The sequence below is a fragment of the Gouania willdenowi genome, chromosome 9, assembly GCF_900634775.1.
Source record: "Gouania willdenowi chromosome 9, fGouWil2.1, whole genome shotgun sequence".
NCBI lineage: Eukaryota > Metazoa > Chordata > Actinopteri > Blenniiformes > Gobiesocidae > Gouania > Gouania willdenowi.
Genome location: NC_041052.1, coordinates 28,763,556 through 28,777,954, shown reverse-complemented (window position 1 = coordinate 28,777,954; position 14,399 = coordinate 28,763,556). Strand labels below are relative to the sequence as shown.

At 39.9% G+C, this 14,399-nt stretch overlaps 1 protein-coding gene across 2 annotated transcripts in view; it reads left to right on the top strand.

Annotated features, from left to right (window-relative positions):
* The window catches only part of galnt9 (polypeptide N-acetylgalactosaminyltransferase 9), a 149,043-nt gene that overhangs the window by 109,038 nt on the left and 25,606 nt on the right, over positions 1-14,399 (top strand). Inside the window, exon 1 of one of the 2 annotated variants that reach the window (XM_028457464.1) lies at positions 12,428-12,538. The exons of the other annotated variant lie outside the window; for it this stretch is intronic. The gene's annotated coding sequence lies outside the window, so the exon portion shown is untranslated. Of the gene's footprint in view, positions 1-12,427; positions 12,539-14,399 lie in introns of those variants that run through there. 2 annotated transcript variants of the gene reach the window in all.

Here is a 14,399-nt window from a genome sequence, read left to right as displayed (position 1 = left end):
ACTCTGCTTAGAAGGTCATCGGCTGCAATCTGCCCTCCCTCCAGGACCTCTACGCATTCCAGGATTCTGAGGCATGCAAGGAAGATTATGGCCGACCCCTCCCACCCCCGGACACGAACTATTTCAAACCCTCCCCTCTGGAAGGAGGTTTCAGTCCATCAGGACCAGAAACCTCCGACACAAAAACATCTTATTCCCTCTGCCACCAGCCTCATGAATGCAGCCCCAACCACCCAATGACTGAAGGTTATCCACCATTTGAACCAATCATTCATTGCATTCTTTCGTAATTTTTTTCTTTTCCGTCCATGTCCAGGGAGAGTAGCCACAGTTTCATGGGGTTATAACCTTCATGATAATGTTATGCCACAGTGGACAAAGGAACTTGAAGATCTCTGGAGATGGTCATGTAACCTTGAGATTGTTAATATTTTTACTACCTTTTGCTTTATAAGAGTTCTCAGCTCGTCTTTCTTTCTCCATGCTTGGTGTGGCACACAGGTACACAACTTAGACTAAGTCAACTTTTATATATTGTAACTGGCTGTGATTCTGCTCGTTACTGCCACGGGCAAGTTTAAACAAGCATCACATGCTTGAAATAAAATGATTTATCCACAGTTTTAAAAGGGTGCCAACAATTTAGTCTCGTCCATTTTTTTTTTTTTTACTTTGTGGCCTTTTTTCTTCTGCTTTTTTATGTGTTTTTTCAATGCACAGTAATCTGGGAAAAAGGGATGGATAACAGTTTCAAATTGTGAACTTATCTAATGTCATGCATTTATATTCTTTACATTTTTTTAAATATCTCACACAAGCTACATTTCCATATGGCTTATTCTATGTGACAGTAAAAAAATTAAGAATTTAAGCATTACTTTTGGTGCTCAAATAATATGTGCAGATTTAAAGCATACGGTGGACACAGACAGATGTTACTTTTAGTTCATTCTGCAAACATCTGCTTCTCTCATGTGAACATGACAGCTGAGAAGCCCCGAGAAGCATCTGGAGGTGTTGATACACATCTATTTAAAGGCAGCTTAAACAATATAGATCTAGCTACTTATAAACAGTACCATCTAAATACTTAGAAAACATCATTGTAGTTTTAATATGGAAGTGTCAGAATAGGTTTATTTTTAGTGAATGTTACATGGACAAAAAGAAACTTTGCAAAGAATCGTCTGCACAATATTCGTTTTCGTCATGGTATACTAGCATAGCTTTGGTACTACAGTATATATGCCGCCAGTTTCAAATAACGATAATTACCTAATGTAAAAACAATCACACTAATTTTAAATCAGCTGTTTTTATATGGCTTATTACAAGCATTTTTCTGTAGAAAGACTTTGAGTGCTATACATATCTTGTGGCCAACATGTAGGTTAAAAATCTGAGAATGCACAAAAAAATTAATACTATGCAAAATTAATTCTAATACTATAATAATAATAATTATAATAATAATAATAATTCTATACCTTTGAGTAGTATTTTCTTCCTATTTATTTTTTTTACCTTGCTTTGAAAGGCAGATATCCAGTAAAATAAATAAATAAATAAATGAATAAATGAAAAGATTAAATCAGCTTCTATGCCGCAGATGTCATTTGAATGACTTCTGTGACTTTTTGATGGAAGTTAATCATTTCTTCAGCTACTATCACTTTTCACAAGCAGCCTTTTAGAAACCCAAAAATGAATAACACTCCAGTTTTTACAAAGCTACTGTTATCAATCACAGTTAAGTTTTTTTTTTTTTTTCCAAGTGTATTCGGAATAGATAAAAACATTTCCTATGATGTAGATTGTACCATATGCATATATTTTGTTCAGCAGCCAACATATAAATCTCAGCATGCTCCTTCCCTTGGCCTCAGCCATCCACAGCTCAAACAGTCACCTTAAAGAGGACAGGAATAATGTTATGTGCAACAGCCATATCACGCAGCCAATCTGGCAGCTTCAAATTCAACAGCATGCCTGAGCCCATCAAACTTCAAATGACAGCAGGCGTTCACCTTATTTGATGCCAGTCACTAAATAAGAACAAATCTAATACTCAAAAGAATGTAGTATACAGCAAGAAGAGTTAATGTGGAAAATTGCTTGGTAAAGATTTAAGTATTAGATTGTATCCACAAAATTAGCTTTATATGGGGTTTTGTAAGTTATTGATTTGACCGTTTTCCTGTCACCCTTTCTCTTTGTTCTCATCATCCAATTTCTTTCTTTATAAGGACTTCTCTTTTCTTATAACTGTGCAGTTAAAATACAGATAATATCTGTTTATTATCCAACCTAGGTAGAAGTGTCGTGGGGGGGATTTGAGGGGAGAACCCAGAAGCAGAGCAAGGAGGAGTAACATCCAACATAAATGTCAATTAATAGATTGATTAAACAAATGCATCAAAATGCATATATCTAACTATCCAAGTAAAACCCAAACTATAATAAAAAATAAGAGTAACATTAGCGGCCTACGAAGCTGGATTTCCTCATATCGCACTTCTGGGATTTAATCGGTGTGTCGGTGTGAACAAACCTAAATTGTGCCAATGTGAATTGACCATATGCTGTGCTCTCACCAGTTTATTTGTTGGTACGGTGGCGCAACGGGTAGGGATGCGCACTGGATGACCCAACCTGGGTCATGCTTTTTATGCCGTCTTCCTGGGACAAAAAAAATGTAAAAACTTTCACTCTGCACCCGCCAGAGATGTTTTCCCAACGTCAATAAATTTAGATTCAAATGCCGACATCTCGGCGACATATTGCCAATGAGCAAATGCTCTCCCTGCAACATCATAGCAATGGAACTATTTGGGTCAGGGCAACATTGGTGGAAGGTTTGTGTGCTGTCTGGGAGATGGACCACTGACTTCCAGGCCCCTCCAGCCAGATCATTTATTCTTTCATTCATACATACATACACACATACGCATGACTATAGTCACACTGAGCATCAGCATGAACACACTAGAAACAATGTGCTCTCATCCCAGTGTGTGTGTGATAATTTGAGGACTATGTCTGAAACATCTCTGATGTAATAAAGTGAAACTGATCAGAGCACTGTTCATTTATCACACTTTTACGCATTAACAGTGTCGGCAGCTTCCTGCCTGTGTTCCTCAGTTCCTGCTTTTTCTGCAGCAACAGTGTTTTTGGTCTGATTTTTCAAGACCAAATCGAAGCCTATTGGCTGGGCACACTTGGCGATTGTTTCCATTTGTATAGGGTCTATAGGACGAAGAAGGGACTTACTGTATATTTATTTATTTATTTTTATTTATTTATTTATTTAGTTTATTTCCGACATGGTTACATTCACTTTTTTTTTTTTTTTTTTTTTTTGTACATGCCGAAAAAGAAGACGAGAGAAGCAGTTTGCTTATCTGGGTCCCGTCCCCTGTTTTACCATCGCAAATTTACATGGGTTTACATGTCTCTCTGGTCAAACATTCTTGAGTTGTTCTGAACAGTCCTTTTTTGTGTATTCTCATCTGTAGTCAGTGTTGTCTTTTTTTTTTTTTTTCCCTCCTCCTCTCTATCGTTGTTCGTGTTGGCCTTGTTCCCTGCCAGACGTTGTTAGCATTCCTCCAGTGCAAGAATAGTTCCTCTTTCGAAGGTGTTTGGAAGTTTTTTTCCCTTTTCATCCATAGTGTCACCACTCGGGAATGTATCTTTTGGACACACAAGTTTGCAGCTTGTTTTGTCTCTACATCAAGGTTAATCCAGCTGTTGTTAGTTCTATTGGCAGTGTTGTATTTTCCACTGTTAGATTTAACTTGTATAAACACATTATTATATCTTAGTTCATAAGCAAGGTAGTAATTTCATTGTACAGGAAAACGTGTTTCTAACTGCACATATGACAATAAACACTTTGAATTTAAATTTAATGTAATCCTTAATCACCCCACCACCTAGCAATTGAAATGAATAAATGACAGACCTTTTTTACTCTTGGTTTCCACATTTAATTCAGTCTCCGTAAAATAATCACAGTCTGAGTTTTGTTTCCAGTGTTTATATAGATCTGGGTCCATATCCATGATTACCATCAGTAATGTTGTTGTTTAGGTGGATCCTTCGTATTTTCCCAAGTCTTCCATCGTTTTGATGAGGATTGGTTTTCCGTTCTCTTCTCCCAGTGGTGTGATGTAAATTCTGCAGTTCCTTGTCCACGTCTTTAAAATCTTTCCTCCTTTTTTTATTTGGCATGCCTTCCATGAGATGCTTGCATTTTTTTTTGTCAGGCTTTCATTAATAAAAACCTTCGTTTCCTTCAGCTTTCTTCCTTGCTTCAGTAGTTCTCCTTTGAATTTCATATTCGTGAAGGTTATTTTTACAGCTCTGTTATCATTTTTCTTTGGCAGGAGATGGCAGGAGTTGATGTTGTCAGGGTTCAGGACAATGTCCTTCGACTCCAGGTAGTCAATGACCTGTTGTTCAATCGATTTTGTTTCTTCGTCACTCGCGTAACTCCTGGGTTTTATCTTTAGGCCTGTGATGATGACATCTTTCTCTCTTTCCTTTTGTTCCAGCTGTTCAACCCTGGTGTTCAACAATTTTATCTCTTCAGCATTGCTTTCATTCTTTTCTTTCAGTACCTTTGCTTCGCTTTGTAGGTTTTCCAGTGAGTTTTCCAGCGTCTTTTCCAACGACTTTAGCTCGGCAGATAGGTTTCGTAGACCCTCGCGTATCATCTCCTTGACCTCTTCCAAACCCGAATTGGGTTCTGAAGGGCCTCCCTGTGGTTTTTTCACCGTTTTCCTTCAGTCTTGGGCCCAATTTTTCAGGCTGTTCAGCTGTAGCAAGCTGTAGCCAAGGTCGTGTTATCGGAGCGAATGAAAACACGTCTGCTCTCTCCAAAGACCAGAGATATTTGGTCATTAATGTATATGAATGACCACCGGCAGCATGCCATAGTAAAAGACTAGTTAGATATTTTTTCACATTTCAAAAGAATCATAAATAAACATAAATTTCTCAAAAATTCTAGATATCAGCTTTAATAAACTCTGTGCAAAGGAAGTGTGCATCTTCATGTATGCATCATTTTATATTTGTGAGACAAAGAGTGATACAGCTGTAAAATCCTTAAATCGAAAGTCTTAGAGGAATAGATGCAACCAATAAAATGTTTACTGCCAACATATGGCATATGCTTCTTTTGTAACTGCCAACGTAAAACAAGGCTGCATCTTGTCATTTTTGCATTGCTGTACTTGCTCTGCTACATAATGTCAAAGGCAGCGCGACCAGCTACCGTAATAACTCATGTTGAAAAAAGTCTGCATGAAACTTTTTCCCTCCACATACAAAAAAAGGCTAAAATCGGGGGATTTTTTGGGGACAGCTTTGGCAGGGGACATGTCATGGCTTTTAAAAGATGTGACTTGCTGAGCTTATCCTGACTGGCGCTCAGGACCAGAGAGATGAGGAAATAGACAGGACTTGTCAGTATGCTTATTATCCATGTAAATCACAAGCTTAATTAAAAAACTTCTTCTACAGTGACTGCAGATATTCCCAACTGCACTTAAGAACATTTTGACAAGTTAATTAGGATAATGTTATGCGAATTGCACTTTGCAGGCTTTCTCACTCTTCAAGATCATCAGATTATATGAAGATGCATCCAAGTGTCACTGTGGACAATATCATCACCAGGAATGACAGTAACACTTGACAAGCAGTCCCTCTAGTCCACATCATTATCTGGGCATAATTTAGTCTGTTCACGTAATTGCCTCAAACTGATTTCAAAGACACTGGATTTAAACTTCAAATTATCTGACAAGATGGAAATCATTGCAAAGTACAAGCATATTTTTTTATTTTCCATCATATACAGTAGGTATTTGCTGGTCAATGAGAAGCCATCATTGAAGCAGGTGGTTGGATAGTGCAAGTGTGGTTGGATAGTGCTATGGAAGCACTACAGGACTGTTTTGAGTGCACAGACCGGGACATGATCAGAGCAGCAGCAACATACCACCAGAGCATCAATGTCGATGAATATATCTGAGTCTAGATACATACAGAAGTGCTTAGAGGACTTCAGTGTCATCCGGAACGTCACCACCCGGGCCAACCACAAACCCCGCATGAGTAGGGAAATATGTGCCATGCTAAACACACGGAATACTGCCTTTAAATCTGGGGATGCAGCGGCCTAAGATCAGCCAGAGCAAATCTGAACGGCGCTATAAGCAAAACAAAACGCACTCAGACTCAAAATTCAGTTTTTCGGAGACCCAAACAACACCAGGAATATGTGGAGAGGCATCCAGACAATCACCAACTACAAGGGATCCCAAGCCCCCTGTGAGGATCACGCCAACTTTCTGATTGACCATAACAACTTATTTGGCAGGTTTGAGACACAGAACACCACTCCAGCAGGGAAAGCAGCACCACCGCTGGATGAGCCGGCATTGCAGCTTGAAAGAGTTGATGTCTTTAGTACCCTAAAGATATTTACAACACCTTCCTAAATTAGGCCACTATACCATCAATCTTCAAGCAGGCCACCTTAATACCAGTGCCAAAGAAGTCCTACATATCCAGCCTAAATGACTATCGCCCCGTGGCACTGACTCCTATAATGATGAAGGGCTCTATTCTCCCATGCACATATCTCCAAAAAGCTGTGCAGTAGCGCTGTTTTTGGCTGTGTGCTAATCTCCCCCTGTACTTAAGTCAGTTGCTGTGCTTCCATCCCAGTTACGCACTCTGGGTGGAGCAGCTCTGAAATGTGGGCATTCCCATTTAAATCTGGCCTCACGCGCATTCTCCCGTCTGCTTAAGTCGTTTTCCTCTTATGCTCTTCTAACCCTGGAATGTGAAACATTATATTGCACTAGAAGTATCGACTTAGTTACATTTTAAGGCACACAGACTTGTGCTTCGTGGAGCTGCTCTGTGCGCACCCGAGTTGTGCCACAGCTGCTGCTGTTCGACTAGGGATGTCGAGCAGCAAAATCCAAGTTAATACAGTGGCTATTGTCACTGTCCTGATAGAACTCAATGTACATTTTTTGGAAAAACTGTGTGTCCTCGACTGAAGGGGCAAGTTTATGATCATCCACTGTGAGCGCAAAAATCTGTTTGCCGATGCTGTCCATGTTACATCCTGACTCATGAATGCTTGTGGAGGTTTGATCTGAGTTGTGACAGTATTCTGGAACCTTTGTGAATGTATTTTTTCACTTTGATTTGGCCGTTGCATGGCTGAAAATAACTTGTGCGGCCATTCTCCAGAATAAAGGTTTTGTAGGTGTTCACTTGTGGGGGTCTGTGTACTCCGTCCAGACAGATGTCACCTACCACCACCCATCCTAGATCGAGTCTTTGAGCATATGGGGAGTTGCCAGGGTCATTTATTTGCTCTCTGACCTTATGAACCCTCAGTACATCTCTGCAGAGAAGAGGTAGTATGTCAGCTGTGGGATCTAGTGACGGGATCATGTCAGCGATCCATTGCAGATGGACGTGGTGATGGGCAGCTTCTGGGGTAGGGATTTCTGAGCGGTTATTGGGAATGTCATTACATTCGAGGAGTTTTGGCAGAGGAAGGCTTAGCTTTTTGTTCACTGTTTCCACCATGAAGCCGTAGGCTCTTTTTCTTGCTACTGATACGAGTCCAGCACTTGTCTTTAGCGTGTAGGGGTGACTTGTTCCTTGGATCTGAAACAGGTCAAAGAACTGGGAGTGAGCAAGTGAGCTATTACTCTGTTCATCTAAGATTGCATACATTCTCTGTTTGCTCTTTGTGACCAGCAGGGTACACGTTCACTAGCGTTATCTTTGAGCATTCCCTGGGGCTCACTCCCTCTTCACGAACTTCAGTGTGCAGCTAGACAAAACTTCTTGGGTGTCTGCTTTGGTATTCTCCCCGCCTTGCTGTGCGAGGGGAGGGGACGCTTTGGACTCCAAGCGGGCTGCACCTGGATGGAGAGCAGAAATGCGAGTATTGCTGTCACATTTGGTACATACAACCTCTGTGGTGCAGTTCTTTGCCAGGTGATCAGTGGATGAGCAGCAACGAAAGCAGATACTTCTTGAGAATCTGTTTGCGTTCTTCCAGGGTTTTCTCTCTGAATTCTCCTACCCCGTTTTAGAGGATGGGGTTTATTGTGTACTGGACATTGCTTGTTTGGGCTAACTGAAGTTTTCATTCTTTCTTCCTCTGATCTGACTGCTGAAGATACTTGAGTTTTGTGAACAGATATAAACACTTTGGAAAATCTTTCTTGACCCTGTTTTCTCTCGGATGGAGGTTGGTTAGAGCTGTGCAGGTTTCGGTTTCAGTGCGTATGAAGTTGGCGAAAACAGTGAAGGGGGAAAGCTGAAAACATGGTCGCGTTTGTACCGTAAGCCATCTATTTCTCCTGTATGTTGTAAGGTAGTTTGTCAACAATTGGTTGGATCCCTCTAGATGTGTCCAAGTAATACAAGCCAGGTAAATAGCCATCAAGCTTGGCAGCCTCAAGCTCTAACAGTAGGTCAGCGAGGTCGCGAAGTTTGAGAGGTTCTCTTGTTGTGATTTTGGGGAAGCTTTCTACTTTATAAAACAGGGCTTGCTCTATGGCCTCTGTAGAGCCGTACGTTTCCTCAAGTCTCTTCCGGGCCATCATTAAACTAACTTCGGTGCACCTTATGTTGACTGCTTTCGTTTGTTTGGCATTTTTAGCTGAGTTTTTACCAAGATACCGTACTAGCAAATCAAGCTCTTCTCTAGCAGATAGGGCCAAACCTGCTATGGCGCTTTTGAAGGATGATTTCCATGCCCAGTAGCCCATAAGCTGGTCATCAAAGGTGGAAAGGCCCATAGTCACGAGTCGACTGCATGCTAGGTGTTTGGCAAGATCGTAGGTTGGTTGAGTTGGCACATCATTGTGTGTATTGTATGTTTTGGGGATAGTTTGGGTCACAGGTGCGAGTGGTTTAAAGCTGGCAGACGATGAACTATCGTCAGATGCAGCGTAGTTTGATATATAGTTTGGTTTGGTTTCTAGCTTTGCAACGTCAGGTTGAGGGGGAGGCGCTGGAGTAACACACTCTACCTTTGGTAGAATGGCCTGCTGCACTGCAGTGACAGCTGCTTGTTCTAAAACATATTGAGCAATGCGCTCTTTTTGGTTTTCAGCGAGAGATGACCCATAAGTTTCACTGCGTGTTTCAAGGCTCATTAGTCCAGCCTCTAAAGCAGGGGTGTCCAAACTTTTTGAAAAGAAGGCCAGATTTAGCGAGGCGAAAATGTGTGGGGGCCAACCATTCACCCTGAAATCATTAACATCAAATGCAAATAAACTATTTTATGAATTTTGTATTGCAAACGGAACACTTCTGAATTATTCATATGGAACACAAATAAATCTAAATAAGTTTATATTAAAATCACTGCTTTTTATATGTGAAGATCACAAAATGAAGAAAACATATGTCTGGAAAAAAAACAAAACTTTCTGGAATATTAAATATATCTAGGTTCATGTGCAACATTACAGATTATTCACTATGAAATGCTCACTGTAAATTCAAAACATGTAAACACCAACAATTATCTTTCAAATGTCTTATTTAGTGAAATATAAAATTGTTTTTTGTATTTTTTTTAATTTTTTTTTTTAAATTGTGGTCGATGGTGCCGCTGGGCCACATATTATTGATATGCCCGCAGCGGGCTAGTGGAAATTTGAACACGGGCCGCAATTGGCCCCCGGGCCAGACTTTGGACATGCCTGCTCTAAAGTATTAGCTTCTGCTGTAGCAGCTTCTTTCTCTTGCTCAGCCCTAAGAACATCAAGAGTGGTTTGAAAACGTGCTTGTTCGACTTTAATTTCAATTTCTTTATGTGCATAGGAGGCTCTTGTTTGAGCAGCTTTTGCTTTTGCCCTTAGCAGTTCAATACTAGCTTTTGAGCTTGCATGAGATGAAGGCTTTCGAGAGAGGATTGATCAAATGTCAACTTTTTGGGATTTGGGTTCAGTCTTTTTGAGTTATTAACTTAATATGTAGAGGAGTAAAGTTTCCTCTGATAGCTGTTTGCACTTTACTTAGCTCTTTGAGATGGCAGTGGCTCCACGTGGCAGCTTCTGTAGCTTTCCTGTTTGCCGTCTTTTCACTGTAAAGGCCTCACTAGAAGCAGATCTAGCTATCCAAACAGCTAAAAAGAGATCCAGAAACTCCACAAACTCCTGAAGATGATCAATGTTGTTTACTGAACATATATATATATATATATATATATATATATATATATATATATATATATATATATATATATATATATATATATATATATATTTTTTTTTTTTTTTTTTATGAAAAGACAATGCTTAAACAAACACAAAACATAGGAAAAAAACAGGAGAGTGGAGCTGCCATGTACTGCAGACAGATCGTTTTGAACAACTTCCTGTCTGAGTTCTTCTTCTACTGTCTCAAATAAAACAGACTTAAAACAACCACTAGATGGCACATTTTACTAAGCAATATACATAACATTGCCCGCAGTGAACATAACAGTACCTGTAGTGAATATTAGTAGCAAGCTCTATCAAATATCATGTATAATAGTAGAGGTTTATTCAGCTTATTTTCTTAAAAAGTCCTTCTAGAGCAGCCAGGAGATAATTAAACACTTGCATGTGAGACACGTTTGACACTATTTTGCTTGGAAGAGTCATTTTGGCTGTTGTGACACAATCTGTTAACCGACTAAATAGTGATTCCGGTTGCTATATGTCAGATCGACTCGGACTGCTTTGATCCTTCCCGAATTCCAGAGTCAGGGTCCTGAGCTCAAGTGCATTTTATTGCAGTTTTCTGATTCGTTCTGATGGATTTCAGCCACCTTGTGCTGCCGAATCGACGGAACCACATTTTTGTTGGGCCACATAATTTGTTGCGACACCTGTCCAAAGTCTTGTAGTGGCTGTTGTGATACACTCTGGGCTTACATTGGTCAAAAATTGCTGAAATGTTGCAGTGATTGGAGAGAATTGTAGGGCTGTGCAGAATTTGCGGGGATTGGCGAAATTTGCGTTCTGAGTTGTGATTGCAACATCAAGAGACTCCTGGAGGGTCTGCTATACAGTTCTGATATTAAACTTTTTTTCTGATAAGCTGGACATATTGTATAAGGCTTATTTTGACTCTTGCTTGGATAAGAATACACAAAAACAGCACAAAAGCTCCACACTGTTAGCATAGCCTTGTATAATCCTTTGTAGAACCACCTCTCTCAGCAGAATCATATGCCTTGCTGCTGAGGATGATACTAGAATTATCTCTTTTCTATAGAATTCTCAATAGAAAAACATTGTATTTCAGTTTTGCGTATTTAGTTGTAAAATATCGGTGACTGCCCTCTAAGGGTTTAAGTCTGGCTATCACAATTTAATTTTGCTCTTGGCTGAGACAGATTATATTGCATCATTTGGACCATTGTGCATCACTGTTGGTCCCGCCCCTTCTATAAAAGATGGCAGGAGGGTTTCCTCCTATCACAGCCCTCAGTGAGCATTGATTGACGGCTCCAATGCAGAACTCCTTTCTGCAGCAGTAATGTTGACTATGTGCTTCTATAAAGAGCAGATTCTGCCCTAATCAGAGAGTTCATCAAGCTATGTGTGTATGTATAGACACATCGTGTGTGTATTCCTGTCTGTCTCTGCATGTGCGTAAACCTTTTGTTGTTGTGTGTGTTTTCCTGGTTTATGTGTGTGTGTGTGAGGTAGTGTTCCTGGGCTCATGGCTGTAGTAGAGCTGGAGCTGTTTGCCCGTGAGTGTATAGTGTATGTACGATTGTGTGTGTGTGTGTGTGTGTGTGGATGAGCTTCACGTTGGGCTTCTGTGTGCCTGTGATTGTAGTAGTTGAGCAGAGCTGACTCAGCTGTCACTGAGTCAGCTGTCACTGTGCAGCGCTGTTAGCTGTCTGACAGGGCGTGTCTTACTGCTTCAGGAGTAACGCCCATAATCCAGGCATTTTTTTAATTTCCCCCCTAGTGGCAGATCAGCAGAAATAACAGGTTTCGTTACTCTTTAAGTAGCATGTGTTTCACCTCAACCTGCAGTTTATAAACCTTTTTCACACTTCCACATTTTAAACCGGAAGTGGTGTGCAACAACTTCCTGTTGCTATAGCTTTAGCGTTAGACAGTGACTAAAATGCTCAGTCTCGGCATGGTTGCTCTTGTTCTGTGCCTGGTTGCTCTTGTGGGGCAAGAAAATAGCCGTACCTGTCTAACAACGCTTTTCTAATGGACCCAGACCAAAGGAGGCAGTGGATATAAGCAGTTAGGAGGGATGAGGGTCCAGAATCTGTATAAAGCCAGGGAGCAGCGGATCCACCATCAGCCGCCTTAAAAGTGGAGCTGTTCCATCTCTCTTTCCCTGGAATAATTTTATCGCACCACGTAGAGCGAGTCTGCCTTCGAGAGGGATCATAAATAACAGCTTGTCCTCTCACAGCAAGCTAGCCAGGCTGAAGCTGCTACGGCACATCCACCCACAGGTAAATAAGACAAACACATATCACAATGTTAAAATGTAATTTAAAAGTCTATAACATGCCTCTCTTTAAACATTCCAAATATTTTAGCAGAATAAATTAGGTTTCTTTATTAGAATGTTTATACTTCATATGTTGTAGATAGTGGTTACTTCACGAAGCTACTTCTTTTTTATATTGGTAGCTGTGGACATATTCTTCATGGAAGAATATATTATCCGCCTCCGCATCAGCGAACAAAAAATCTGGCAAGTTGAACAACGCTGTTGACAAAAACAAAGATTAATTTTCCCTTAGACCCGCAATAACAGGAAGTTACTCGACACCAGGAGGCGCTACTTCCGGTTGTTGTGAAAAAGTCTATTGGCCTGATCCAATAACAAAACTCTGAGTAGCCAAAGAAAGATGGTATGTTAATCGGCTGTGGATTATTCTCCTTTGGAACATGGAAGGTGCTTTGCCATGTTAAACTGTACTGTTATATGAAGCATGTTTTACAAAAAAATGAAAGTCACTATTTTCAGGAAATACATGTTTTCATGCGTTTTCTCTGTTTCTTGCATGCTGACTTGTTTCTGGATTTGCCATGGTGCATCACAATAAAGAAAGCAGAACAAATCCCATAATGACAATGCAAATATTTTCTAAACTTCAAGGCACATGACCATTTGACAACGAACCCATTGTTAATGGTCGAGTCAAAAACAAATGTGTGATCATATTCAACCTAAACAAGTAATTTTTTTTTAATTTTTGGAAGAAATGTTCATTTATTTATTTACCTGTAAGACCTACAGCATATATTTATCAGTGTTGTAAAAAACAATGACTCCAGCAGCTTTAAAAACAAACATGATTTAGGAAATGGTTTAGTTTTCAATAGCTAAGGCATAGTTTGATCCTCTCTCTGCAAAATTATTAGGGAGCCAACAAATTACTGACAAATTACACAATTTCCTTTTGTGTCAGAGACTTGTACTTTGCAAGGAATTGGCAATACTGTATATGCAGGCCTAAAATACTAAACACTAAATGCTTTATAAAAAGGAAATTATATATAAAAAAGGAAAAAAAATCCAATGTGTAAAGTATTTTATACTTATGGAAAACATTAATACAACCAGCAGGTTAGTGGTAATCTTTCTCTTACCTGTGTATGCATGTATCCTTCACACTGTGCTATATGTAGGGAAGCTGTGCCAATCATGTACAGTGATTGGAAGTGCAAAACCGAGATGAACTCTGGCTAACCCCAGTTTATTGTTACGCTCACTCAGACTGACCTAAAGGCTGCTGATGGCTGTTGCAGGACAATTTCACCCTCTGTCTGTCAACCATGTCAGCTTTCTGGCTTAAAAGGGCAAAGGATGATTTTTCAGTTACTTAAGCATTCACTAGCTGTTATCACAGTCATGGCAGCAGCTGCCGTCTGACCCCTGTTTTTCTCCTGTAATTTTAATTCAGACTTTTTAAGGGGAAGTCAAAGGTAGCATTAAATCTACTTGTTAAAATCCTGACGTTTGCAAAATCATAAAACCAGGGTTCATCCAGCCATAGAATCAGAGAATGTATGGATCTGTGAGAAAACTAAGCAAAATGTGTTATATTTCATAATACAGTTTGATTATTTACAGCATTTGCTTTTTTCACCCCAATAGAAATGTGTATATTTTTTAGGGTGAATCAATGCATTGTGATGTAGCCACCAGTGATTCTCTATTTAATTAGGTTGCAGCCCATAGATGGTTCCAGCCAAATTATGCAGAGGGTAGGGGGTACACATGATTTGACAAAAATGCAAAGAGAATAAAAAGGGGGTTTTAGGATCTTCTCATTGAGAGGCAGAAGAACCAACTACTCAACC